The 25,285-nt window shown below is 43.0% G+C and overlaps 1 protein-coding gene and 2 pseudogenes across 2 annotated transcripts in view; 1 reads left to right on the top strand and 2 right to left on the bottom strand.

Moving 5' to 3' along the window:
• Nucleotides 1-15,648, bottom strand: part of SLC19A3 (solute carrier family 19 member 3) — a 29,562-nt gene extending 13,914 nt beyond the window's left edge. Inside the window, exon 1 of one of the 2 annotated variants that reach the window (XM_055398549.2) lies at nt 15,552-15,648. The gene's annotated coding sequence lies outside the window, so the exon portion shown is untranslated. Of the gene's footprint in view, nt 1-11,416; nt 11,735-15,551 lie in introns of those variants that run through there. The other variant, XM_055398548.2, reaches the window with a different exon arrangement.
• A 3,421-nt stretch (nt 15,649-19,069) lies between these two features.
• Nucleotides 19,070-19,393, bottom strand: LOC148778505 (small cysteine and glycine repeat-containing protein 9 pseudogene; annotated as a pseudogene).
• A 4,787-nt stretch (nt 19,394-24,180) lies between these two features.
• On the top strand, nt 24,181-24,516 carry LOC148778504 (small cysteine and glycine repeat-containing protein 9 pseudogene; annotated as a pseudogene).
• The last annotated feature ends 769 nt before the right edge of the window (nt 24,517-25,285 follow it).

Below are 25,285 nucleotides of genomic sequence, written 5' to 3'. Positions count from 1 at the left end.
AGGGTAAGGGCATGGCAACCCACTCCAGTATTCTTGCCTGGAGAATCCCATCAACAGAGGAGCCTGGCGGGCTACAGTCCACAGGGTTAGAAAGAGTCAGACATGACTGAAGTGACTTAGCATGCAATAAAGGGTAAGGGGTTCCCCAGAGGCTCAGTGGTAAAGGATACTTCTGTAATGCAAGAGATGTGGGTTTGATCCCTGGGTCAGGAAGATCTCCTGGAGGGCACAGTAACCCACACCAGTATTCTTGCTGAAAGAATCCCACGGACAGAGACACCTGGCAGACTGCGGTCCATGGGGTCCCAAAGAGTTGGACACGACTAAAGCGAATGAGCACGCACACAATAAAGGGTAAACAATGGGCCAACGGACATGTGAAAGTAAGTAAAACATCAGTGAGTGAATCACTGGTGTACAGGCATACCCCAGAGATACTGCGAGACTTTTAGATCACCACAGCTAAGCAAATGTTGCAATAAAGTCAGTCACACACTTTTTGGTTTCCCATTGCATATAAAATTGTGTTTACATTGCACTATAGTCTATTATCTCTGCAAGAGCATTATGTCTAACAAAGCACTGTGCATAACTTCATCAAAAAAATACTTTATTGCCAAAAAATGCTAACCATTATTAGAGCGCTCTGTGAATTGTAAGAATCATTCTGCCACACTAACATTCAAGATCACTAGTCACAGGTCACCATGACAAACATTTTAAAAATGAAAAAGTCTGAAATATTGTGAGAAGTACCAAAAGGTGACACAGAGACAGCTCAGTTCAGTTCAGTCGCTCAGTCGTGTCCAACTCTTTGTGACCCCATGAACTGCAGCATGCCAGGCCTCCCTGTCCATCACCAACTCCCGGAGTCTACCCAAACCCATGTCCATTGAGTTGGTGATGCCATCCAACCATCTCATCCTCTGTCATTCCCTTCTCCTCCTACCCTCAATCTTTCCCAGCATCAGGGTCTTTTCAAATGAGTCAGCTCTTCGCATCAGGTGGCCAAAATATTGGAGTTTCAGCTTCAATATCAGTCCTTCCAATGAACAGTCGGGACTGATCTCCTTTAGGATGGACTGGTTGGATCTCCTTTGCAGTTCAAGGGACTCTCAAGAGTCTTCTCTAACACCACAATTCAAAAGCATCAATTCTTTGGCACTCAGCTTTCATTATAGTCCAACCCTCATGGATGGAGGAGCCTGGTAGGCTGCAGTCCGTGGGGTCGCTAAGGGTTGGACACGACTGAGCGACTTCACTTTCACTTTCACACATTGGAGAAAGAAATGGCAACCCACTCCAGGGTTCTTGCCTGGAGAATCCCAGGGACGGGGGGAGCCTGGTGGGCTTCCGTCTGTGGGGTCACACAGAGTCAGACATGACTGAAGTGACTTAGCAGCAGCAGCAGCAGCACATCCATACATGACCATTGGAAAAACCATAGCCTTGACTAGACAGACATTTGTTTGACAAAGTAATGTCTCTGCTTTTTAATGTGCTGTCTAGGTTGGTCATAACTTTCCTTCCAAGGAGTAAGCGTCTTTTAATTTCATGGCTGCAATCACCATCTGCAGTGATTCTGGAGCCCTCAAAAACAAAGTAAGCCACTGTTTCCCCTGTTTCCCCATCTATTTGCCATGAAGTGATGGGCCCGGATGCCATGATCTTAGTTTTCTGAATGTTGAGCTTTAAGCCAACTTTTTTACTCTCCTCTTTCACTTTCATCAAGAGGCTCTTTAGTTCTTCTTCACTTTCTGCCATAAGGGTGTCACTGGCATATCTGAGGTTATTGATATTTCTCCCAGCAATCTTGATTCCAGCCCAGTGTTTCTCATGATGTACCCCGCATGTAAGTTAAATAAGCAGGGTGATAATATACAGCCTTGACATACTCCTTTTCCTATTTGGAACCAGTTTGTCGTTCCATGTCCAGTTCTAACTGTTGCTTCCTGACCTGCATATAGGTTTCTCAAGAGGCAGGTCAGGTGGTCTGGTATTCCCATCTCCTTCAGAATTTTCCACAGTTTATTGTGATCCACACAGTCAAAGGCTTTGGCATAGTAAAGAAAGCAGAAATAGATGATTTTATAGAACTCTCTTGCTTTTCTGATGATCCAGCGATATTGGCAATTTGATCTCTGGTTCCTCTGCCTTTTCTAGAACCAGCTTGAACATCTGGAAGTTCACGGTTCACGTATTGCTGAAGCCTGGCTTGGAGAATTTTGAGCATGACTTTACTAGCGTGTGAGATGAGTATAATTGTGCAGTAGTTTGGACACAGAGACAGGAAGCGAGCAAATGATGTTGGGGAAAATAGTGTGAATAGACTTGCTCAAGGCAGGGTTGCCACAAACGTTCCATTTGTAAAAATGCAGAATCTTCAAAGCACAATTAAGTGCAATAAAAGGAGGTCTGTCTATGCAAGACCTTCTAGGAGGTCAAACCCAGAACAGAGATCGATTTGGTCAAGGCGTCTATAATCTGCCTAGTACATTTTGCACAGAAACCTCTGATTCTGAAACCTTATTTAATATGCTGAAGGTATTTATTTACACATTTTCTCTCCATCAGACTCTTTCCTTGCTTATTATTGTGTTTGACACAAAACAGACACCCATATTATTTTTAAGTGCCTATGATCTGGGAATTAATAATCTTCAGTTAAAAAAATTAAGCTGGTAAAGCTCTGACTTGTCATCTTTTTCATATTTCCCTTCTTTTCCATCCTGGTGTAACTCTGTGTTGCGAAAAGAATGCAGCATGTCTCAGACTGTCATTCCACTTTTCTTTATGACAGGCCCCATCTCATCTCTAAGTCTGCAGTTTTTACACCACTCAATGGGGCAGGTAGCTTACTGATCATTCATACTACGTTCATACTTCTTTTGTCAGCTCACCAATAACGTTGCTTGAAATTCAAATTTCAGACAAAAACTCCAGTGAAGGATCTCATCTGCCAATGCACAGAAAAATAAGAACAAGGCCTTTATTTTATGGCAGCCACATTTGAGAACATCTTGCTTTTTCATGTGGATTACAATGCGTGACAGGAAAATTCACTCTCATACCTTCATAATTTTGCATCAGGTTTTCCTCTGTAAAGGGGACATGTGTTTTGGTGGTCTTGGACATGGTTAAGTTCTCCAGCACAATTCATAGGAAAGAAACTAACCTGCTGTGAGCCTGAGGCGTTTCTTCTGCACTGACCCTGGTCTCTGTCTGCTTTCCACTGGGGCACTCTTGGACTCTCGGCTGCTGATGTCTGGCTGTTCTACCCCCACAGTCCTTACTCCTCCGATCCTTCCTTCCTCCCACCTCCCGCCCCCTTCTCCAGGTCACCTTGTCAAGCACTTGCCTCACTGCATAGCCCTTCCCTATTCTGGCCAGTTACTATGACTGTGAACTTGATTAGCATTAGAATCACTGGAGGTTTGGTGAAAATACGGCTTCCTGGACTCCAGCGCTTAAGTGTGATTCATTCAGTAAGTCCAGTGAGGCCCATGAACCTACATTTATAGGTGCTGAGTGATTCTGATGCCAGAGCCCCAAAGACCCTTGGTCACTTATCCATGCACTGGGCTGAGCGGCTCCATGCCACAGGGTTGGGAGGGAAGTGGGTAGAAATCAACTAGGGAGCTTTCCCAAACCTACACGTAGACCTATCACCCTGAAATTCTTTGCTGGTCCTCTAAGCCCTGGAGCGTAGGAGATAGGTGGAAGACAATCTGATGTTTCAGATAAGACCCTCAAACCCTGCCCTACCGACTAACCCCTTGATAGGCACACAAAACTCTGCTTGTGACCTATTCTGTCCCATCCAACCTAAACTGCTTGTCCAGTAGTGGCCCCAGAGTGCCTGTGTTCAGCCCTAAACAAAACACCATGGCTAAAGAAGGCTGCGTGCCAAAGAATTGATGCTTTCGAATTGCGTACTGAAGAAGACTCTTGAGAGTCCCGTGGGCTGCAAGGAGATCAAACCAGTCATTGCTAACAGAAATCAACTCTGAATATTCACTGGAAGGACTGAAGCTGAAGCTCCAATACTTTGACCACCTGATGCAAAGAGCCGACTCATTGGAAAAGACCCTGATGCTGGGAAAGTTCAAAGGCAAAGGAGAAGAGGGCAGCAGAGGATGAGATTTTTAGATAGCATCACCGATTCACTGGACATGAATTTGGGCAAACTCCAGGAGACAGCGAAGGACAGGGAAGCCTGGTGTGCTGCCTTCCATGGAGTTGCAGAGTTAGACATAACTTAGCGACTAAAGAACAACTGGCTCCTTCAGTTGCCATGGCTATTAACATATATTTATATATATATACACATATTTTATTATACATTATATGATATATTTTAATGCATATATTAAATAACAATTTAAACATATTATATATTTATTTTATCAAATTATATATTTATAATATAAAATTATAATTTATGTATTGTACATTATATATATATATATTTTATATATATATAAAATATATACATGGCCCCCAATTTCTCAGACACAGAAAATGAGCCTCCCCAGAGCTCCTGGCCACAGAGCTACAAAAGGCTAAAGCTGAGTTCAGGGTTGGGTTTGTTGGTTCCAAGGTTATATCTTCCTTTTCTCTGATGGGTAATGCTTCCTACTTCCATGGCACCATTTCCACCACCTCCTCATTTCCTTGCCAGCTACCCTGGAAAGCGCTGTTGATATGAGCTCTAGGATTCCAACCAAACACCCTGGTTATCACTCAAATCCTCCCTCTCCTACGGGAGAAACCTGAGGCTGCTGGTCTCACAATGACTGGAAGTTCTGGTCACTATATTTTTATCTTATTGAGGTGCTACTATTTACTGTCATCATGGCTCTGACTACGATAATCAAGTTCAGTTCAGTTCAGTTCAGTCGCTCAGTCGTGTCCGACTCTCTGCGACCCCACGAATCACAGCACGCCAGGCCTCCCTGTCCATCACCAACTCCCGGAGTTCACTCAAACTCATGTCCACAGAGTCGGTGATGCCATCCAGCCATCTCATTCTCCGTCGTCCCCTTCTCCTCTTGCCCCCAACTTTTCCCAGCATCAGAGTCTTTTCCAGTGAGTCAATTCTTCGCATGAGGTGTCCAAAGTATTGCAGTTTCAGCTTTAACATCAGTCCTTCCAGTGAACACCCAGGATTGATCTCCTTTAGAATGGACTGGTTGGATCTCCTTGCAGTCCAAGGGACTCTCAAGAGTCTTCTCCAGCACCACAGTTCAAAAGCATCAATTCTTCGGCGATCAGCTTTCTTCACAGTCCTTATGCAATTTCTTTGTACAATTTTTACATTTGGAAAATTATTTTAATTTTTTAGACTGAAGTACAGTCACTTTAAAATATTGTATTTGTTTCAGGTGTACAGAAAAGTGATTCAGTTATACATATATATTTTTTCCAGATTATTTTGTATTATAGGTTATTAGAAGATATTGAATATGGCTCCCTGTGGTATACAGTAAATCCCTATTGCTTATCTATTTTATGTAGAGCAGTTTTCATCTATTGATCCCAACCTCCTAGTTTGTCCCTCCCTATTTCCCTTTCTCCTTTGATGACCAGAAGCTTGTTTTCTATGTCTGAGTCTGTTTCCATTTTGTATACACATTCATTTGTATAATTTTTTAGATTCCACATGTAAGTGGTATGATGTAGCATGTTTTACTCTGACTTATTTCGTGAAGCACAATACTCTCCATTCATATTGCTACAGATGGTAGTATTTCTACGAGTAATATTCCATTGCATATGTACGCACCACATCTTCTTAATTTAATTGTCTGTTGATGGGTCCTTGGGCTGCTTCCATGTCTTGGCTGTTATCAAGAGTGCCACTCTAAACACTGGGGTGCATGTGTCATTTTGAATTAGTATTTTTATTTTTTCTGGATTTTACACCCAGGAATAAAATTGCTGGATCATATGGTAATTCTATTTTTAGTTTTAAAGGATTCTCCATATTGTTTTCCTCAGTGGCTGCCAATTATTTTAATTTTTCTCAGAAAATTTTATGAAGTAGATAAAGGAGGTGGTATTGTCCTTGTTTTATATGTAATGAAACCAAGGGCCAGAGACAAGATTTGCACTGGTTTTCAAGTTTAACCAACATCAAAACCTGGACTTGGACTCAGTTTTTCTAATTACAAGGTCAGTAATCTTTTTTCTCACACTGTGTTGAGACCGCCTGGCTATATCCTCAGAATTCCAATTCCAATTTATTTTAGAACTGTGTCTTTCAGTTGGTCAGTGTCAAAAAGTTCTAGTGGGTTGTCAATAGGATTAAAAAAAAAAAGCTTCATAAAAAATATTAAGTATCAAAGTGCACTGCAGAGTATGCCTGTTTCTTCCAAAACTTTCATTTGGATTATCAGTTCATCAATACTGTTGATCCTTGAACCAGAGGGGGTTAAGGGTGCCATCTTTTCACACAGTTGAAAATCAGAGTAGAAGTTATAGTTGGCTTTCTGTGGTCCACTGTTCTACTCTATTCATGATTCTGGATCCATGGATACAACCAGACTGTGTACTACTGTAGTATTTACTACTGAAAAAAGTCTATGACCAAGCACACCTATGCAGCACAAAACCATGTTGTTCAAGGGTCAGCTTTATGACCATGATTTTACATTACATCACTGCAGATATAGCCACTGGGTTAGAAGTTGCAGAGGAAAGAAGAGAACTAAATATCTAATCACATCCCTCATAATAAACTCACCTGTCTACGTCATCATAGAACACCTGTTCTGCCTGGGGGGACCACAGCCTTCACGGCAATGCACCATCCTGAAAAGGCTGTTCTCTTGCTCCTTTATCCATTTATCATTCCATTTGGACTCCACACAAAATTATCCTCCTCCTAGAGAGTATTTTAAACTTCGCTTTGCTTCAGTGAATCTAACCTGAGGATACGAATCATGCTGATTTTGAGTTGGCAGTTTTGAAAGAAGATGCTTATCTTTCCCCTTTCCGTGTTTTCCAAACATGACAATCCTTTCAAAAGTTGTTCCTGTGGCAGCAGTTCTCACATATTACTTCCATGCTCCATCACCATTTTTAAAAAGGTATAAAAACACTGCAGCAGGCAACAGGATTAAAGGGGAGAGGGGAAGATGGTCTCCAAACAAAATTCAGCCTATCAGCTACCATGACTTGAAATCTACAATGAAGATGCTGCAAGTAACAAGGGAGGCTGAATGAATCAACAGAGATTTGGAGCCTGGGACACCCTGGAGTGCTCTTAGGAGGGCGAGCTCCTGCTGACAGGTGAGCTGAGCACTGAGCTTTAGCCTCTGGTCATTGCTGAGCCACGGTGGCCCCTGGCAGATCGTAGTCTCCTGGCTCAGCCTGCCCTGAAGACCAGATCTAGTTGTGCAATCTGTACACACAGGCGGCATGTCACATGGGCCCCGGGCGTACTGGGGTGACCAGCCAGCCCTTGTGGCCTTGAACAAGCCCCCAAACCAGCAACACTTTTTCGACTCTCCTAAACTACTCTGGGACCTACATGTTCTTTTCTGTTTCTGCTGGCAGGCAGATAATGATTATTTTTCATTAAAATCCACAGCCATCTCACCAGGGGCCCTTCATATTCTGCTCTTAAGTGTCTAGCGTCTCTCAGTCTCTCTTTTGGATCTAGCTCTAGAAGGTCCCATGGTTTTATTGTTGCTTCCCTTTCTCGAGGTACATGGGGGCGGTAACATAATCTCTTTGCTGGCATGTCTTATCTGACTTCACTTTGAGATGCTCATAAGTTTTTTTCATTTCCTGAAGAAAAAAAAATGAAGATTTACTTGTCTTTCAACTATGAACAGTTGGGCTGGGTATTTCCACCTGCCTTGGAAAAATTTCTTTCTATGCAATCTCTTACATGTTTTTAGTGTCTTGGTATAGAGTTCAGTTTTTCCTCTTCTCTTTTATTCCAAGAATTGCTGTGTTATTGACTTTTTCCATTTCTATTGTTATTTAACCATATCCTTAAGTCTTTCTAACTGCTTTCAAGCAAACATTCTTCTTCATATGGATGTACATGCTGCTGCTGCTGCTGCTAAGTCACTTCAGTCGTGTCTGACTCTGTGTGACCCCATAGACGGAAGCCCACCAGGCTCCCCCATCCATGGGATTTTCTAGGCAAGAACACTAGCTTTAGCAATAATCTTAGGTGTTTCCTGGATCTTATAATATCATCTCTGAAACTCTCAATTTTCTTATACAGACTGCGAAAGAAGTTCATTTGTCATAATTCTACAATGTGGGGAAAATGAAACTTTTTAAAATGGAAAGCAAACAAAAAAACTGACTCCTTTTCAAGGAGTTGTAAGGTTAACCCAGAACTCACATTTCTTGGTTCTTGAAGCCCAGACCCTCCACTTTGCTGTATGTCCTTCAGTTAGTCTTCACTTGTAGACTCACTGTGTGGAACAAATCTTTTCCACATTTGTTCACATAAAGATTTTTCATGTATTATTCCTATATGCCACAGGGAAACATATTGGGCCTATGACAACTTCATCTAACTTTTACGCATGGGCAGTGTCCTATTTCCTAATCCATAGGCTGTATATATGCATAAAAACTCTTATGACCATAGGTATTTCTAAATATATATTTTCACTTGCATAGGAAAGCAGCCATTAAAAAGCAAGAACTGTAGAGACTGGCACACACCAACGGACTTTCTGGTTCTTTGAGGTCTGGGTAGATTTCCTAGCTAAAAATCTTAGTTGATTAGATTCCTCCACCCACTCCCAGAAGATGGAATTCCGCCCAGAGCCAGTTTTCAGAGCTGTGCGGCTCCCTGAGGCAGGGGTCAAGGTGACCTGATCAAAGACCTTCTCCAAATCTGGTTTTGCAGAAGTTCCCCAGAACATTTACCTGGAGTACAAGGGATAGGTCAGCAGCAAGCAATCATTTTATCAAATCCTCTTCCATGCTTGTCTAGAAGATGCTGCCAGAACTAATTGAGATGCTAGTAATTAAGAGGGAAACTATCTAGAAGCCCCAGTCTCTACCCCATTCCCATCCACCCCTCCTTACTAATTGTTCCATTCATCTTGGAGAGCGTACTTGACAAGACAACCAGCATCTGAGAAGGGGACTGGCCTAATTTTCACGTCACACCTATCTCAAACAACACAGCAAGAGACTAGTAATTCAAAAGGATCATGCATCTCACAGCCTCTACATTCCAAAGGGGTTGGGCAGCTGGGAAGTAGATGACATCTGCAAATGGCTTCACTCCCCAAGGCCCAAAACCTTTGTGAAAACAGAGGTTAGGGCCAATATTTGTTACATTTCCCCAAAAACTCAAGCTCCCCTTTTAGATTTTTCAACCCTGCCATACCAAGTCCCTCACCAGACAGAGGCAAATCAAAAATTTAATCACTGAAAACTGAAACATCTGCATTTTGCTGACAGAGTATAACAACTAATTATGCCTTTTAATCTATTTACTACCTAAACAGAAGAGAATATAATTTTGAGTAAAACATCCAAATCCAAGTCTGCTTAAGCAAGGCAAGCTGATGCTGGAGGAAGGCCTGGGGAAATGACTCCAGGGAATTGCTTAACTACTATTGCTCTGTTGCAAAATCAAGGTTGGAGAGTGGTTTCACCAGTTTCTAGTGAGAGACTGCATTTTAGCTGTGACTTCATCATATTTAAAATGCATTAATACTTATCGCTACTTCATTCCATACAGAAAAACTAATTTCACATAATAAACTCTAGTACCAGAGAGCACCATTTAGAAGAAAACAGATCTTTGTGACCTCAGGGCTGATAAATATTTCATTGCAATGACAAGGACTAAACTTAAAACAAAAAGAAAGATAAATGGAATTTCATTAAAAAACCATATTTGCTCTTTAAGAGATACCATTTAGAAACCACAAAGGAAAATCACAGAAAATGCTTCATAACCACTAGAAGGTCTAAGTACAAAAACACTAGCATGCCAAATGTTCACAAAGATTTAGCGCAACTGGGCTGAGACAGTCGCTTGGGAGAAAGTGAAACGGTACCAACTCTTTGGAAAACCTTTTGGCAATCTATATAAGAAAGTTCATGTGATTCATAATAGTAAAAAAAAAAAAATGGGAAGCAACTGAAATGTCCATTAAAAGGTGAATGAATAAACAATACTGTATATTTAAGCAACTAATACTGACTTTAATCAGCAATAGAAAGGAATGAATTACTTGCAAAAATTTGGGTGAATACGGAAAATATTATGCTGTTCTAAAGAACTAAGACTCAAAGCCATACAGTTTCATTCAGTTCAGTTCAGTTCAGTCGCTCAGTCATGTCTGACTCTCCGCGACCCCATGAATCACAGCATGCTAGGCCTCCCTGTCCATCACCAACTCCCGGAGTTCACTCAAACTCATGTCCATCGAGTCGGTGATGCCATCCAGCCATCTCATTCTCTGTCGTCCCCTTCTCCTCCTGCCCCCAATCCCTCCCAGCATCAGACTCTTTTCCAGTGGGTCAACTCGTCGCATGAGGTGGCCAAAGTATTGGAGTTTTAGCTTTAGCATCAGTCCTTCCAATGAACACCCAGGATTGATCTCCTTTATACATATAAAGTCCTAAGACAAGCATAACTAATGTGTAGTGATAGAAATCAGGTCAGTAGTTGCATGGGGTAGCAGATGGGGTGGAACACGAGGGAACTTTCTGGAGTGATGAAAAAGCTCTACATCTTGATTGTAGGTGATTATAAACTTAGATTTGTCAGAATCTATTTGCATTTTATGTACATTTTATTATATGCCTCAATAAAGATAATTTTTTAAAAAGGAGTGAATCATTAATACCTGGACTAAAACAAGTAAATCTCAAATATTATGCTGCCTAAAAAGAATCCAGACACACAAAAACATCCTTATATAATACACCACTGATTAAAATCAGAGGGAGGGGCAGGAAGAGGGAACTGTCTGTAAAGGTGCATGAGAGAACTTTCTGGGGATAATGAAATATCCTAAATTCTGGTATGCTAGTGTTACATACATGTATGCAATTATAGACACTCAAGGTAAAAATCTATACTTCGTATATTGCATGTACATTATACTTCAATTAACAGAAACATATCCCTTACCTTCCACCACCTCCCCACCCCCCATCAATACATTTTACTGTGTATGACTCTCCAAAGCCTTGGAACTTTCCTATTGCTGCAACCACTAAGGTTTTCCCAAATTCTACATTGGAGCAGGACCTCAATTTAATCTGAAAATAGAACAGCACCTTTGAAATTGGGTCTGTCCTAGAATATTAGAATGGAAACAGGGCTCATAAATCAAACCCAGGACAGGCCAACAAACTTTGCAAGTCTGTCCACAAATAGCATCCTAAAAAATAATACAGATAGAGTCAGAGTTACCTGTTCCTTCTGTGCCCTGAACTTATTTCTTCCTAGAACCTAGTCCAATTTCCTGCCTTCAGATCCAACTTCGGCTCCTTCCTGCCACCAGCTGCTGTGAGTCCCTATCACAATGTCCCTTCCTTTCATTGGAGTCTCAAGTCCTCCTCCTTCAGAACTGAGTTGTCAGGAGCAATGGCTTTATATGCACCAAACCACACCTCCTTCTAATGGTTTCGTATCTTGGAACCCACCCTCTTCCGAAGTCACCCTCTTTAGAATGCCTCTGAATAAGATCGAGATTCAGATTTTTCTAAATCACAGATGACTGAAAGTGAAAGTTACTTGCACAGCTGTATCTGACTCTTTGTGACCCCATGAACTGTATGTAGCCTGCCAGCTCCTCTGTCCCTGAAATTCCCCAGGCAAGAAAACTGGCGTGGGTTGCTATCCCATTCTGCAACAGATGATTAGAGAGATAAACATATCAAAACACTTTCCTCTGAGTAATATTACTAATCTAGTTTCCCCAGAATTTTGTCAAAGTGACTTAGAATCGCAGGAAACTATGAAGTAGCCCTATTACCCATCACCCACTCATAATCCTTCAGGTATCTCCCTCCTCCCAAACCAACCAAAACCAAAACCACAGACTCCTCACTGAAATGAAGCATCCATACAACTTCAAAAGGTAATTAGGTCCAGATATTCAATATGCTTCCCACCAGGTGGCTCAGATGGTAAAGAATCCTCTTGTCAATGCAGGAGACTCAGGTCCCATCCCTGGGTTGGGAAGATCCCCTGGAGAAGGAAACGACAACCCACTCCAGTATTCTTGCCTTGGAAATCCCACAGACAAAGGAGCCTGGCAGACTACAGTCCATGGGGTCCCAAAGAATTGGACAAGACTTAGAGACTGAACAACAACAATACATTTAATATTCAGGCTCACATAGTTCTGCTTTTGGTCAAAACCATAGCAAGAGTAGATACAAGTGATCTTTAAAATACATGCTTCAAGTCTTACTTTATCATATTTGGCACCACTTTTTTTCTTTTATTTGCACCAAACATTTCTTGATAAATTGATCATCCCCTCCCAGATTGTTTATTCTCTGTGTGTCTATGGTTAGATAAATCTGGTGTCTGATGTAGCTGGAGGGATATTCCTATTTAACCATCAAACTGGTAGACAACTTTGATAGAAGTCAACTATCACATCCAGTCAGTGAAATGCAGTGTGGTAACTAGTCAAAAATATGGAGTGGGTGGAAGTGGAGGGGAAAAGTTGTGTTTCAAGGAAAACCTAGGTATTGTTCGAGCTATTTTACAACTCTGTAGTAACTCGGGCTTCCCTGATGGCTCAGGGGTTTAAGAATCCACTGCTAATGCAGGAGACATGGGTTCTTTCCCTGGGTTGGGAAGATCCCCTGGAGAAGGAAAAGGCAACCCACTCCAGTATTTTTGCCTGAGAAATCTCATGGATAGAGGAGCCTGGTGGGCTACAGTCCATGGGGTCACAAAGAGTCAGACACGACTGAACGACTGAGCCCTGAATTGTAATAACTCACAGGCAATGTGAAAGAACTCTTGTCTGTAGAAACGAAAATGGGTTCTATCCAAGGAAGACATAGCCTTTTGCCCCTCTCTTCCATGGAAAACCAGTTTTACCTCCATTTCAACATTCCTGATCTATAAATGTACCAATTTCATGGATTCTTCTTTGATCTGGTTCTAACAGCTTTAGCGGTTTCCTTAATTAATGAGTTAATAAAACCTTTATTGGATGCACTTATTTTATATCTGTGAGTCATGACTATCTTTTTCTGAAAATTATCTTTTAACACTTGTTAAGTATTTGCTGTGCCTCCGGCCAATGCACATAACCTCTAATTTACTCTTCTGAATTTAAATGATATGGGACTAGTTGTTAAAACTACCAAATCAGTTTTAATATTTTGACATCTCACTACAGACTACCCAGCCTTAAGCTTGTTTATTTAATTTTTCCCCTCCTAGTTTTCGGTTTGCTGTGACCAGTGTGGTCCCGAGGAAAAAGACTCTGGAGTCTGAAGCCCATGTTCCTCCTGGCCCCACCCTTGTTTGTAGCATGTACTTAACCTTTCCAAGCTGCATCTTAAAATGTAGATAATCACATCCACCACATAAGGTTGCCTCAGGAACTGCTCCATCTGGTTCTTGGTCCCTATGAGGGACTCAGTCCACCTCCCTTCCCATCGCCCTCATACAGGCAGGCATTGCAAATCCAACCAGAATGAACACAGCTGGGCCTGTATAGTTCAGAGACAGTAATTTCAGAAACATACACAGTAGTTAATTTCACCTAAACTGCTAAGGCTGTGTGTGTGTCTCTGTGTGTGTGTGTGCGTGCACGCTTGGTTGCTCTGTTGTGTCTGACTCTCTGTGGCCCCATGGACTATAGCCCACCATGCTCCTCTGTCCATGGAATTTTCCAGGCAAGAATACTGGGGTGGGTTGCCATTTCCTACTCCAGCAGGTTGCCATTTCCTACTCCAGGATGGAACCCATGTCTCTTATGTCTCCCACTAGCTTCCTTGGTGGCCCAGACAGTAAAGAATCCACCTGCAATGTATGAGACCTGGGTTCAATACGTGGGGTGGGAAGATGACTTGAAGGAGGACATGTCAATCCACTTCAGTATTCTTGTCTGGAGAATCCCCATGGACAGAGGAACCTGGCGGGCTGTATTTCATGGAATCACAAAGAGTCGGACATGACTGAGAGATTAAGCACAGTGCCACCTGGGAAGAGAGCCAAATCACCTCACCTTTAAATATTTATGCTTGAGTTGCATTTACCATTACCCAAACCTGAGACACCACTGTTGGTCCATAACCAATAATGACTGAAAGAAACTAGTATTTTTGTCCATTTCAGCTACCACTGAGATAGTCTGAAGAAAAACATACTTCCAGCTACCATGGGTTTGGTTCCAGATCACCCCAATAAAACAAATATTGCAATAAGGAGAGTCACTGGAGCTTTTTGTTTTCCCAGGACATGTAAAAGTTTATGTTTCCACTATATTGTAGTCTATTAAGCATGCGATAGCATTATGTCTAAAAACACCCATGTTTATACCTTGATTTAAAAATACTTCAGTGTGAAAAAATGTTAACCATCATGTGAACCTTCAGCAAATGGTGGGAGTAACAGCAAAACCCACAGACCACCATAACAAACACAATAATAATAAAAAAGATTTAGAAATACTGCAAAAATTACCAAAAGGGACAGACACAGAAGGGAGCAAATGCTGCTGGAACTATTGTGCGGACAGACTTGCTCGAAGAGGTGAGGTTGTCACAAACCTTCAGTTTGTATAAAAAACTCAACAAAGGGAAGTATGTCTGTATCTGGAAGTTATGTTTACGACTCTTTAAAATATGTATCTTAATGAAACACACTTTCTATCTCAGGAGACTGATGTCTGCAGACGGAAAACTCCTCTGTGTATTTTTATAAAATATTATTTTCATTACCCTTGAAAAATTTTAAGCATTCCACAAGCTCAAACGTTTTGCATATTTACCGTGGCAACAAGGTCTTGATGAGTAATTGTTATACACGTTATTTGATGAATGGTATCCTTTCCAGAAGTATCCTTGTAAGGTACGCGTTGCGTTATTTGTTAACTTCAATCAGTTGTCTCAACAGGGTCCCAGATCTCCTAACTTCAAAGTTTCCGTTCTTTCCCTCACTAGGACCTCTTCGACATTCTTGGATGAGGATTCAGAATTGTGCTTTAAGATTTCTTTACAGTTAAAAATCTGTGACCACGGATGTAATCATGGGAATGCTGGCCCTGAATCAGAATTCTGGTTTTATGCAATCTGTTTTTTCCAGATGGTTGAGAGTAACAATTCTAGCCAAATCTACTTGCGCGCGTTGGCAGGACTGTGGATCCCAGGGGAGCCTCAGCAGGAAGGAGCTGGCGGTCCGCCAAGGGCTGGGGTGGAGGGGTGGCGTGTAACCCAGGCCTGTCTGAATCCGCCCACGGCAGCGCAGGTGCCAGCCCGCTCACGCTCCCAACGGTGGGGGAGGGGAGACAAGGGGGCCGAAGGATGAAAGTGTCTGTTTCATCAATTAATTTACCTCCCGGAGACATCCTTACCTACAGGAGGGGATTTCTGCTCACCAACTCGCTCACAGCCTGGGTTGTCAAGCCCGGTGGACCAGCACCCTAGCCAGTCCAGTCCAGCGAACCAGGCTCTAAGGGTAGCGTGGGGCCGTGGGTGGGCGGGGCCGGGGCGGGGCCGTGGGCGGGGCGGAACCGGGGCGGGGCCGTGGGCGGGGCGGAGGTGGAGCCGGCCCTACTAGGAGTCGTAAGCCCCGCCCCAACATTTTGCAAGTGCTCTTCACAAGCTTCCAGAACCTTTAAACTGGAGGCGGGAATCCGCGGTTTGTGGGCAAACACCTCTGTATGCAGAAAGGCCAACTGAAAGTAGTGTATCCGTACCCGGTTGATACCCAGTGTGACAGCGCAAGAGACACTGGGAGCAGTGCCAATCATCTGTTTGTAAATATGACATTTCGTGTAAATCTGCAAGGAGATCAAGCTAGTCAATCTGGAAGGAAATCAACCCTGAATAGTCAATGGGAGGACTGATGCTGAACCTGACGCTCCAATACTTTGGCCACCTGATGTGAAGAGCCAGCTCATTGGAAAAGACCCTCATGCTAGGGAAGATTGAAGGCAAAGGAGAAGAGGGCGACAGAGGATGAGATGGTTAGATAGCATCACCCATTCAATGGACATGAATTTGAGCAAACTCTGGGAGATAGTGAAGGACAGGGAAGCCTGGTGTGCTGCAGTTCATGGGGTCGCAAAGAGTCAGACACCACTGAAAAACATCATAAATCCATTTATTCTGGAAGCTTATGAGAGAGATTCAGCCATGATCCCGATTTTGCAAATAAGATGATCGAGGAAATAAGACTGTTAAATACAGAAGCCTAGATTTTTTGCCAGGTTATCTTGGTTCCAGAGCCAGTGCTTATAATCACTGGTTCTGTTTCTGCTTTATTTATTAATTTATTTATTTTTAATTGGAGGATAATTGCTTTGTATGGATGTGAGAGTTGGACTATAAAGAAAGCTGAGTGCCAAATAATTGATGCTTTTGAACTGTGGTGTTGGAGAAGACTCTTGAGAGTCCCTTGGACTGCAAGGAGATCCAACCAGTCCATCCTAAAGGAAATCAGTCCTGAATATTCATTGGAAGGACTGATTCTGACACTGAAACTCCAATACTTCGGCCACCTGATGTGAAGAACTGACTCATTTGAAAAGACCCTAATGCTGGGAAAGATTGAAGATGGGAGGAGAAGGGGATGACAGAGGATGAGATGGTTGGATGGTATCACCAACTCAATGGACATGAGTGTGAGTGAACTCTGGGAGTTGGTGATGGACAGAGAGAACTGGTGTGTTGTGGTCCATGGGGTCGCAAAGAGTCAGATACGACTGAGCAACTGAACTGAACTGAACTGCCGTACAGTAGCCATAAGTATACATATGTCCCCTCTCTCTTGAGTCTTGATTTTGTTTTTAAAGGTGGTAGGTGGAGTGGTTTTCTGGTGCTTTGAGAATTTTCTAAAACAAACAGCTCATTTATTAAATACTGTTTATGAAGCATAGTGTAAGTAGTGTATAGTGTGAGAGTCGCTCAGTCATATCCGACTCTTTGCAACCCCATGGACTATACAGTCCATGGAATTCTCCAGGCCAGAGTACTAGAGTAAGTAGCTTTTCCCTTCTCCAGTGGATCTTCCTAACCCAGGGATCAAACTCAGGTCTCCCACATTGCAGGTGGATTCTTTACCAGCTGAGTCACAAGGGAAGCCCAAGAATACTGAAGTGGGTAGCCTATCCCTTCTCCAGTGGATCTTCCCAATGCAGGAATTGAACCGGGGTCTCCTGCATTTCAGGTGGATTCTTTACCAACTAAGCTATCAGGGAAGCCCAGATTTTTTAAAAAAGCATTATGAAATTCTCATTGGTTAAAATGGATGTTTAAAAACTTATGGTTCCAAATAGAAAAAGGAGTACGTCAAGGTTGTATATTGTCACCTTGCTTATTTAACTTCTATGCAGAGTACATCATGAGGAACGCTGGGCTGGAAGAAGCACAAGCTGGAATCAAGATTGCCAGGAGAAATATCAGTAACCTCAGATATGCAGATGACACCACCCTTATGGCAGAAAGTGAAGAGGGACTCAAAAGCCTCTTGAGGAAAGTGAAAGAGGAGAGTGAAAAGGTTGGCTTGAAGCTCAACATTCAGATAACAAAGATCATGGCATCTGGTCCTATCACTGCAGTTATGTACCCCCAAAATCTATTTGAATTGCTGATGTAGGATCCATCCTGGAGAAAAGTGACCAAAGAAAGCCGAAATAGAAAGCTATATTGTAATTGACTCTACGTTTTCCTCTGAGATGTCTACTCCTTGAGGGCAAAGGATTGTTTAGTCTCAGACCTCTAGTACTTGGCTGAATATCTATCCTAATACAGCCCATGCTTGCTGAATGCATGAGTGAGTAAGAAAGACATGGAACGAGGGAGTGAAGCTCTGACCTCTGAAGACTGGTGCAGTCAACTCTTAAAGCCAAAACTCAGTTGCAGACACAGATCGACACAACAGCATCTGTAGGAGAGCCTAGGAACTTCCCTCAAAGATACTGACAACCGAAGGTTGGGAACTTCCCCCAAATTCCTATCTTTATTATAAAACCAGATATAGGATAATAGAGGACTAATTATCTATTAACTGAAACTTATCCCAGTCTTTGAGTATCACCTTTTGTCTTTTGTGCTCTTCGATCACCCGTGGGCAGATATCCATCTCATAGAACAGAGAGACACATTAGAATAAAGAAAGATCACTTTTAATTAAGAAAAGAAAAAACAATACAGAAACAGGGGAAAAGTTAGTAAATGGACAATAGAAAAGATCAAAGAGTCCATCAAATGTAATGCTTTCTAAAAAACTGAATTATTACCTATCATTATTTTATTTTATTATATTTATAATATAAATAGATTTTTGACACGAGTGGCTGTTTCCAAGCACTAATGTTGATAATATATGGTCATCTTTCATCTTTTTTTTTTTTTTCCCAAGTGGAGACAAGAATACAAAGGTGACAGAGTATAGATACCTCTGAATGCTGAGTTCTGAAGACACAGGGAGAAGAAATTAATGTCATCATGATACCACACTAACAGGAAAGAGCAAGCCCTGAGACCTCAGAGTAAAGGAGTAGACCCAGCAGTTACAAGGCAGCCAGTCACCTCGGACAAGAGGAAGTGGGCGGGAGGGATGCAGGGAAAAAGAAAAGTCAAAGTATTAGTCACTCAGTTGTGTCCGACTCTTTGTGACCCCACCCCATGGACTGTAGCTCACCAGGCTCCTCTGTCCATGGAATTCTCCAGGCAAGAATACAGGAGTGGGTCGCCATTCCTTTCTTCAGGGGATCTTCCGACCCAGGGATTGAACCTGGGTCTGTTGCATTGCAGGGAGAGTCTTTACCATCAGAGCCACCAGGGAAGTCCAAGGAGAAGTCTTACCAAACGCTGTGAGCTGTGCTCCCAGCATCTCTGACCCTGGGAGGCAGGGCCCACCAGCCACTCAGTGGCAGCATTGCTTCTGGCAGCAGCTCTTCTGCTGGCAACAGCCCTTCCCACCCCCGCAGCCACACGAGTTGCAGCTGCAGGTGCGGCGGTGGCAGCAGACCACAGGGACGCTGCAGCAGCCCCCACAGCAGCCATAGCAGCAGGGGCAGCAGCTGGTGCAGCAGCCCACCCGGTAGCATCTACAGCTGTTGCAGCTGCCACAGCCACCACCGCAGCCACCACCACAGCCACCACCGCAGCCACCGCCACAGCCACCACCGCAGCCACTGCCACAGCCACCACCGCAGCCACCACAACTTCCACAACCACAGCAGCCCATGGTGTCAGTAGAGAGGACTTGGACTCAGGAGAGGTGAGGAGGGAGACTCAGGAAGGGAGGGAGGTCTGATGCCCTTTGTCTCAGGGCCCCCCCTTAAATACCATCTTCAGGGCTTAACTCAGAGCAAGTGACCACTTCCTTTGTTATGGTTTCCACCAGCTTCCTCGGGAGAGTTTCACAAGACCCTGAGGCTATTTCCTCATGAAACCTCGCTGACCTCATTCAACTGCTTATTTTAGTATTGACTTCTTCCTCAGGTTATGTTTCTAATAAAACAGCATGCTTCTAAAATGTTAAATTTTGTTTTCGTCTAGCAGTTTTTAAGTGCAAGTCCGACCCTCCCATGAGTCTCATTTGATGAATACTTACCTGTTTTCTGGGCATTGGGATCACTCGCTCAGCACCCAGTGAAGTTCTTTCCCTCAGTTTCAGAGGGAAATCCTCCTGCTTGCAGATATTCTTTGCTGAACCCCAGACAAGGTGGAATTCCACGTGTGGAAGCAAAGCACCCCAATTTGCCTCTTCTCTCAGGTCATAAGATTCTGAAGCTAAAAAGTCAAAGAATTTTCTCATTTATTTGCAGATTCACTTTTGTCCTTATTTGAGAGTGCGTGAACTCTGGGCAAGCTGCTTGGCAAGGGGATGGCTCTGCGGTAGGAGGTTTTGTGATGATGGATTTCAAAGTGAATGCCCCATGCTGGTTTACCTGTCTCTTTTCTCCAATACTCGGGGTAAGGGCCAAAGAAGCCAAGAATCCCAACCACCGACTGAGTTCATGTCCCCCAGAAAACCACAGTCAAGAAAGGGAACACATGTACACCCGGGGCGGATTCGTGTCAATGTATGGCAAAACCAACCAATATATTAATGTAAGGTAATTTGTCTCCAATAAAATAAATTAAAAAAAAAAAAAGAAAACCACAGTCTCTCTGTGAATCAGCTTCCTTAGTTTAGGTTAAATCATGTCTGTTTTTTTGAACTAGACTGTATTTTTAAGAGCAGTTTTAGATATCAGTTCAGTTCAGTTGCTCAGTTGTGTCCGACTCTTTGCGACCCCATGAATCACAGCACGCCAGGCCTCCCTGTCCATCACCAACTCCCGGATTTCACCCAAACTCAGGTCCATCGAGTCGGTGATGCCATCCAGCCATCTCATCCTCTGGAGACTTCCAGTCTCCAGAACAATGAGAAATAAATTCCTACTGTTAATAAGCCACTCTGGTATTTTGTTATAGTGGCTCAAACTGAGATGATGTTAAATCCAGGGTAAACAACTTGGGTTAAAGTTAAACTTTAATTTGGGTTAAAGGACCACCATGGAGGCTTCCAAACAGAAACCAAGAAGAAGGCTATGGCAGGTTACCCAGCCTATAGGAGACATAAATTGGGGTGGGGGGATGACCTGTGGGAGAAGCATGGAGCAGATTGTGTCCATTGCATTCATTCTCCCAGTTCTGTTTTTATGCCCCTTTTCCTTATCGTCTTTCTCTTCTCCACAGCCTAGGTCTTTTGGAAGCCCTTTGAGTTCCCTGGGGTACCCAATATTATAGAAAAGACCATTTCCTCAGGCCCCATCCTCAGGTCTCTTGTCTTTTCAGTAATGTCTGCGGCAGCCAGGAGTCAGCAGGCAAAGCCCACTTCCAACAATTGCCCTTCCCCTCACCAAGCATCACGTGTGTTTCTTTGTGTTCCTTTTTTTACTTCCTACAGGGGTGCAAGATAGAATGTTGGCTTATAATTGACGAGCACAACTGCGTGGACTTTGTCTGGCATTTTTGCTTGTGTCTGTGTGTGTTTTAGTCTCTCTACTCCACTTTTAGAAAGGGGAGGCAGGATTTTGTTTTGTTGCCATCAATGGAATTTCCTGTGGGGTTCTTACTGTTACTGCCTGCCTTCTTGTGACATTTAGCACAAAAGAAGCTACATGAAAATGCAAATCAGTTTACTCCAGCAAGCACTTTCTGAGCATTGCTGCTCGTGAGTATGGCAGCAGGGAGAAGTAAGAGTGGAAGAGGCCATTCCTGTCCTCTCTCACCAGCCACCTCAGGTGCTTAGCCTCTTCAGAATCCTATGCCCAAGGGATTCTCCCCAGAATTTAAGAGGAAAGAAGAATTTCACCCCAAATCCTTTTGCAGATTTCATGGAGCTGTTTCTAAACTTGCATCGTTGTCCAGAACAGCTTGGCATGGATTATCCCTATTACATTTCTGTGTGTGCTCAGTTGCTAAGTCACATCCAACTCTTGTGACCCTATGGACTGTAGCCTGCCAGGTTCTTCTGTCCATGGAAAATTCCATGAATACTAGAGTGGGTTGCCATTTCCTACTTCAGTGGATCTTCCCAACTCAGGGATTTAACCCACGTCTCTTGCACTGGCAGGCAGATTCTTTACCACTGGATCCATTCACATTTCTATAAGGCACTAGATCTCAATGAGAGGCAATTGTGCACCCCCTGACCCAGGGCACTTGACAATATTTGGAGACATCTTTGGTTGTTACAACTGAGGAAGAGGTTGTCATAACTAGTGGGTTGAGGCCAGAGATACTGCTCCACATTCTGCATAGGACTCCCTTCACAGCAAGGAAACGTCTGGTCCAAAATGTCAGTAGTGCTGAGACGAAGATAGTGTTTTATCTTTCCAAAGCATCTCCCCATCTAGTATTTCACAACAATATAATTGCCTGAGACTTGCTTGAAAGAAAGCTGTCCTGCAGTTAGTTAATAAAGATGGGCGGAGTTCTTGGTATGGACCAAGGTCTTTGCTGGGAGATGTAAATGGAAATTTTGTGTGACTGTTTGATCTGTGATTTAGAACAGGAAGTAAGACTGGGTGATAGGGTCACTTGAAATGTGCCACAGGGGACGTGTCAGTCAATTACCAGGACATCTTGAATATTATTAACAAAATACATGTACATACACAGTTAAAATAATTCCAAGTTGTCCTCTATCATCCCGCCTCACCCTCTAGCCACTCTACAAAGGCAATATTGCCATCTTGCCAATCGTTTCTGCTAGGAGCTGCCCCCACCCCCACATTTCTTTTCTATTTTTAAAAACTATTTATTTATATGAGTGTGCTTGGTCTTAATTGCATCATATGGGATCTTTGATCTTCACTGCAGCATGTGGGATCTAGTTCCTGGACCAAGAATTGAACCCTGGGCCCCCTGCATTGGGAGTGTGAAGTCCTAGCCACTGAACCACCAGGGAAACCCTCATATTTCTTATTAATTCCTTGAATGACTGTTTCTTGGTAGCCATTGTTAGTTTTGTTAAAATGAGGGTTGAACTCTTTAATGCCACTCCTAATGTATTAATATTTATATCACTATTTTCAGTAAAATCTGTAACTGATGATAAAATTATTACAATATAAATATGACTCATCACAGAATAAAAATTGTATACTGTGATTATATTCTCTTTATGTACAATCTTTCATTTTTCTGGATGGGCTTCCTTGATAGTTCAGCTGTGGCTCAGCTGGTAAAGAATCAGCCTGCAATGTGGGAGACCTGGGTTCGATCCTTGGGTTGGGAAGATCCCCTGGAGAAGGGAAAGGCTGCCCACTCCAGTATTCTGGCCTGGAGAATTCCGTGGACTGTATAGTCCGTGGGTTCGCAAAGAGTCAGACACGACTGAGTGACTTTCACTTTTCATTTTTCTGGAGTATCTTTCTTTTTATTTTTAATTTTTTTGGTTTTTGTATTGTTTCTCTTCACCTCTCTGCCACTGTGGGCCATATGATTTTGCATATAAGATTTTCCTCTTAGATATCAATCAATAAAAACTTTTCAAGCACCCAAATTCATTTTTCATTCTAGTATCAATAAAAATTCTTTAAGCACCTAAATTCATTTTTCCTTCTAGCTAGGAAATGCTTTCTTATTTTATGTATGTATATCTGGATGTATTTGTTTTTTGATGTGGATCAATTTTTAAGTCTTTATTGACTTTGCTACATATTGCTTCTGTTTGATTTGTTGTTGTTGTTGTTTTCTGCCAAAGGTACATGGAACTTCAGCTCCCTGACCAGGAATCAGACGCTCACCCCCTGCACTGGAAGGCGAAGTCCTAACAACTAGACTCCCAGGGAAGTCCAAGCTTTCTTATCTTAATTGAAATGTGAATTTTTCCAGAAAAAAGTAAGCCATTGAAAAAGTTTATTCATGCTTTTCTAAGCCAGCACACAAAGTGCAGTCTACTACATGATGGAGCACAGTGGCCATCCTTAAACCATGTGGTGGGGACCTTCCGTTCCCCAGTAAAGAGGCTCTGGTGAGGGGACTGGGGCTGCTGTTGCACTTGGCAGTGACTTTGGAGGCTGAGACCGCTTTCATTTCTCTAGTCTTTAGAAAGAGGACTTCTGGGCCTTACACAGAAATAGCCTCCTGATAATGTTTATTTGCTGTTCAGATGTCATTTCAAGCACAACGTGTTGTTTTACGTGAGACTTCCTTGTGTGCCCATGACCGGTCACAGCACCCCCTTTTCCCCAGCTCTCAGGGGCCCTCACTAGAATGTTTAGGGTGTTTGACTTAGAAAAATAAACATCATCTAATAAATCTTGCTGACATGCCTAAAAAGGGTACTAATTAATGTATTATGACGTTCTTCCATGACTACGGAGCCAAATAGCAACAGGAAAGTGGTCATGTGTCTTCCCTCTCCTGTCCCCAGAGCTGGTATATAAGGGTCCCCTGCAGCAGAAGCTGACATTCGACCTCCCTCACCTCCTGAGTCTCCCTCCTCACCTCTCCTGAGTCCTCTCTACTGACACCATGGGCTGCTGTGGTTGTGGAAGTTGTGGTGGCTGCGGTGGTGGCTGTGGTGGTGGCTGTGGCCGTGGCTGTGGCTGTGGTGGTGGCTGTGGCGGTGGCTGTGGTGGTGGCTGTGGTGGTGGCTGCGGCAGCTGCAACAGCTGCAGATGCTACCGGGTGGGTTGCTGCACCAGTTGCTGCCCCTGCTGCTACGGCTGCTGTGGGGGCTGCTGCAGCGTCCCTGTGGTCTGCTGCCACCGCCGCACCTGCAGCTGCAACTCGTGTGGGAAGGGCTGCCACCAGCAGAAATGCTGCTGCCAGCAAAGGAGCTGCTGTCAGAAGCAATGCTGCCACTAGGCTGCCAGTCTGCCCGCTGGGAAGGTGCTGCTGGTAACTGTCTTGTTGGTAAGATTTTCTTTCTTTCTGCCAGTCCGCCTTGATTTGACTGTCATATAGGTGACCTGAGACGAATTCTTAGGCTAAGGACTTTAATTCATATCCTCTGGTCACTGAGATTCTGCCTCCAAATGAAAAACACCAACACAGTCTTTCTCCATCCATCATCAAAGTATGAGCCCCACAAAATGGAGTGATGATTTTTCATGCTATGCTTTCTCGAAATTTTATTGTTGAAATGTTTGTTTTATCTCTTTCTCCTTCTTTCTGTGGTTTCTACATTCTCTATCTCTGCTACTATTTTCTGATTCTGTAAACCGTAGACAGTTCTTTTCCTAATAAACCATAAAGCTGGCAATCAAAAATGTGTCCATGTCTCCTCTTTGTTCCTTGTTTGAATGTGTCTCATGCAAAGATGCAACTAAACCCACTGAAGTGAGTAAGATCCCCTGATGTTTTCTGAGATGGATTTAAAGTAATTAATGAATAATCTGTCCCTAATAGGTTTTCACATGATGGTAAAAATTTGGTGGTTGTGGTTCATATATATAGTGGAATGTTACTCAGCCATAAAAAGGCATGAATTTGAATCCGTTGTAATGAGGTGGATGAACCTAGAGCCTGTTATACACAGGGAAGTAAGTCAGAAAGAAAAAAATATCATATATTAGCACATATATATGGAATTTAGAAAAGTGGTTTGGATAAACCTATTTGCAGGGCAAGAACA

Source organism: Moschus berezovskii, chromosome 2 (assembly GCF_049115385.1).
Source record: "Moschus berezovskii isolate FMDL1 chromosome 2, NW_MosBer_1.0, whole genome shotgun sequence".
Taxonomy (NCBI): domain Eukaryota; kingdom Metazoa; phylum Chordata; class Mammalia; order Artiodactyla; family Moschidae; genus Moschus; species Moschus berezovskii.
The sequence above is the reverse complement of the archived record's forward strand: the minus strand, read 5'-3'. Positions and strand labels throughout refer to the sequence as shown.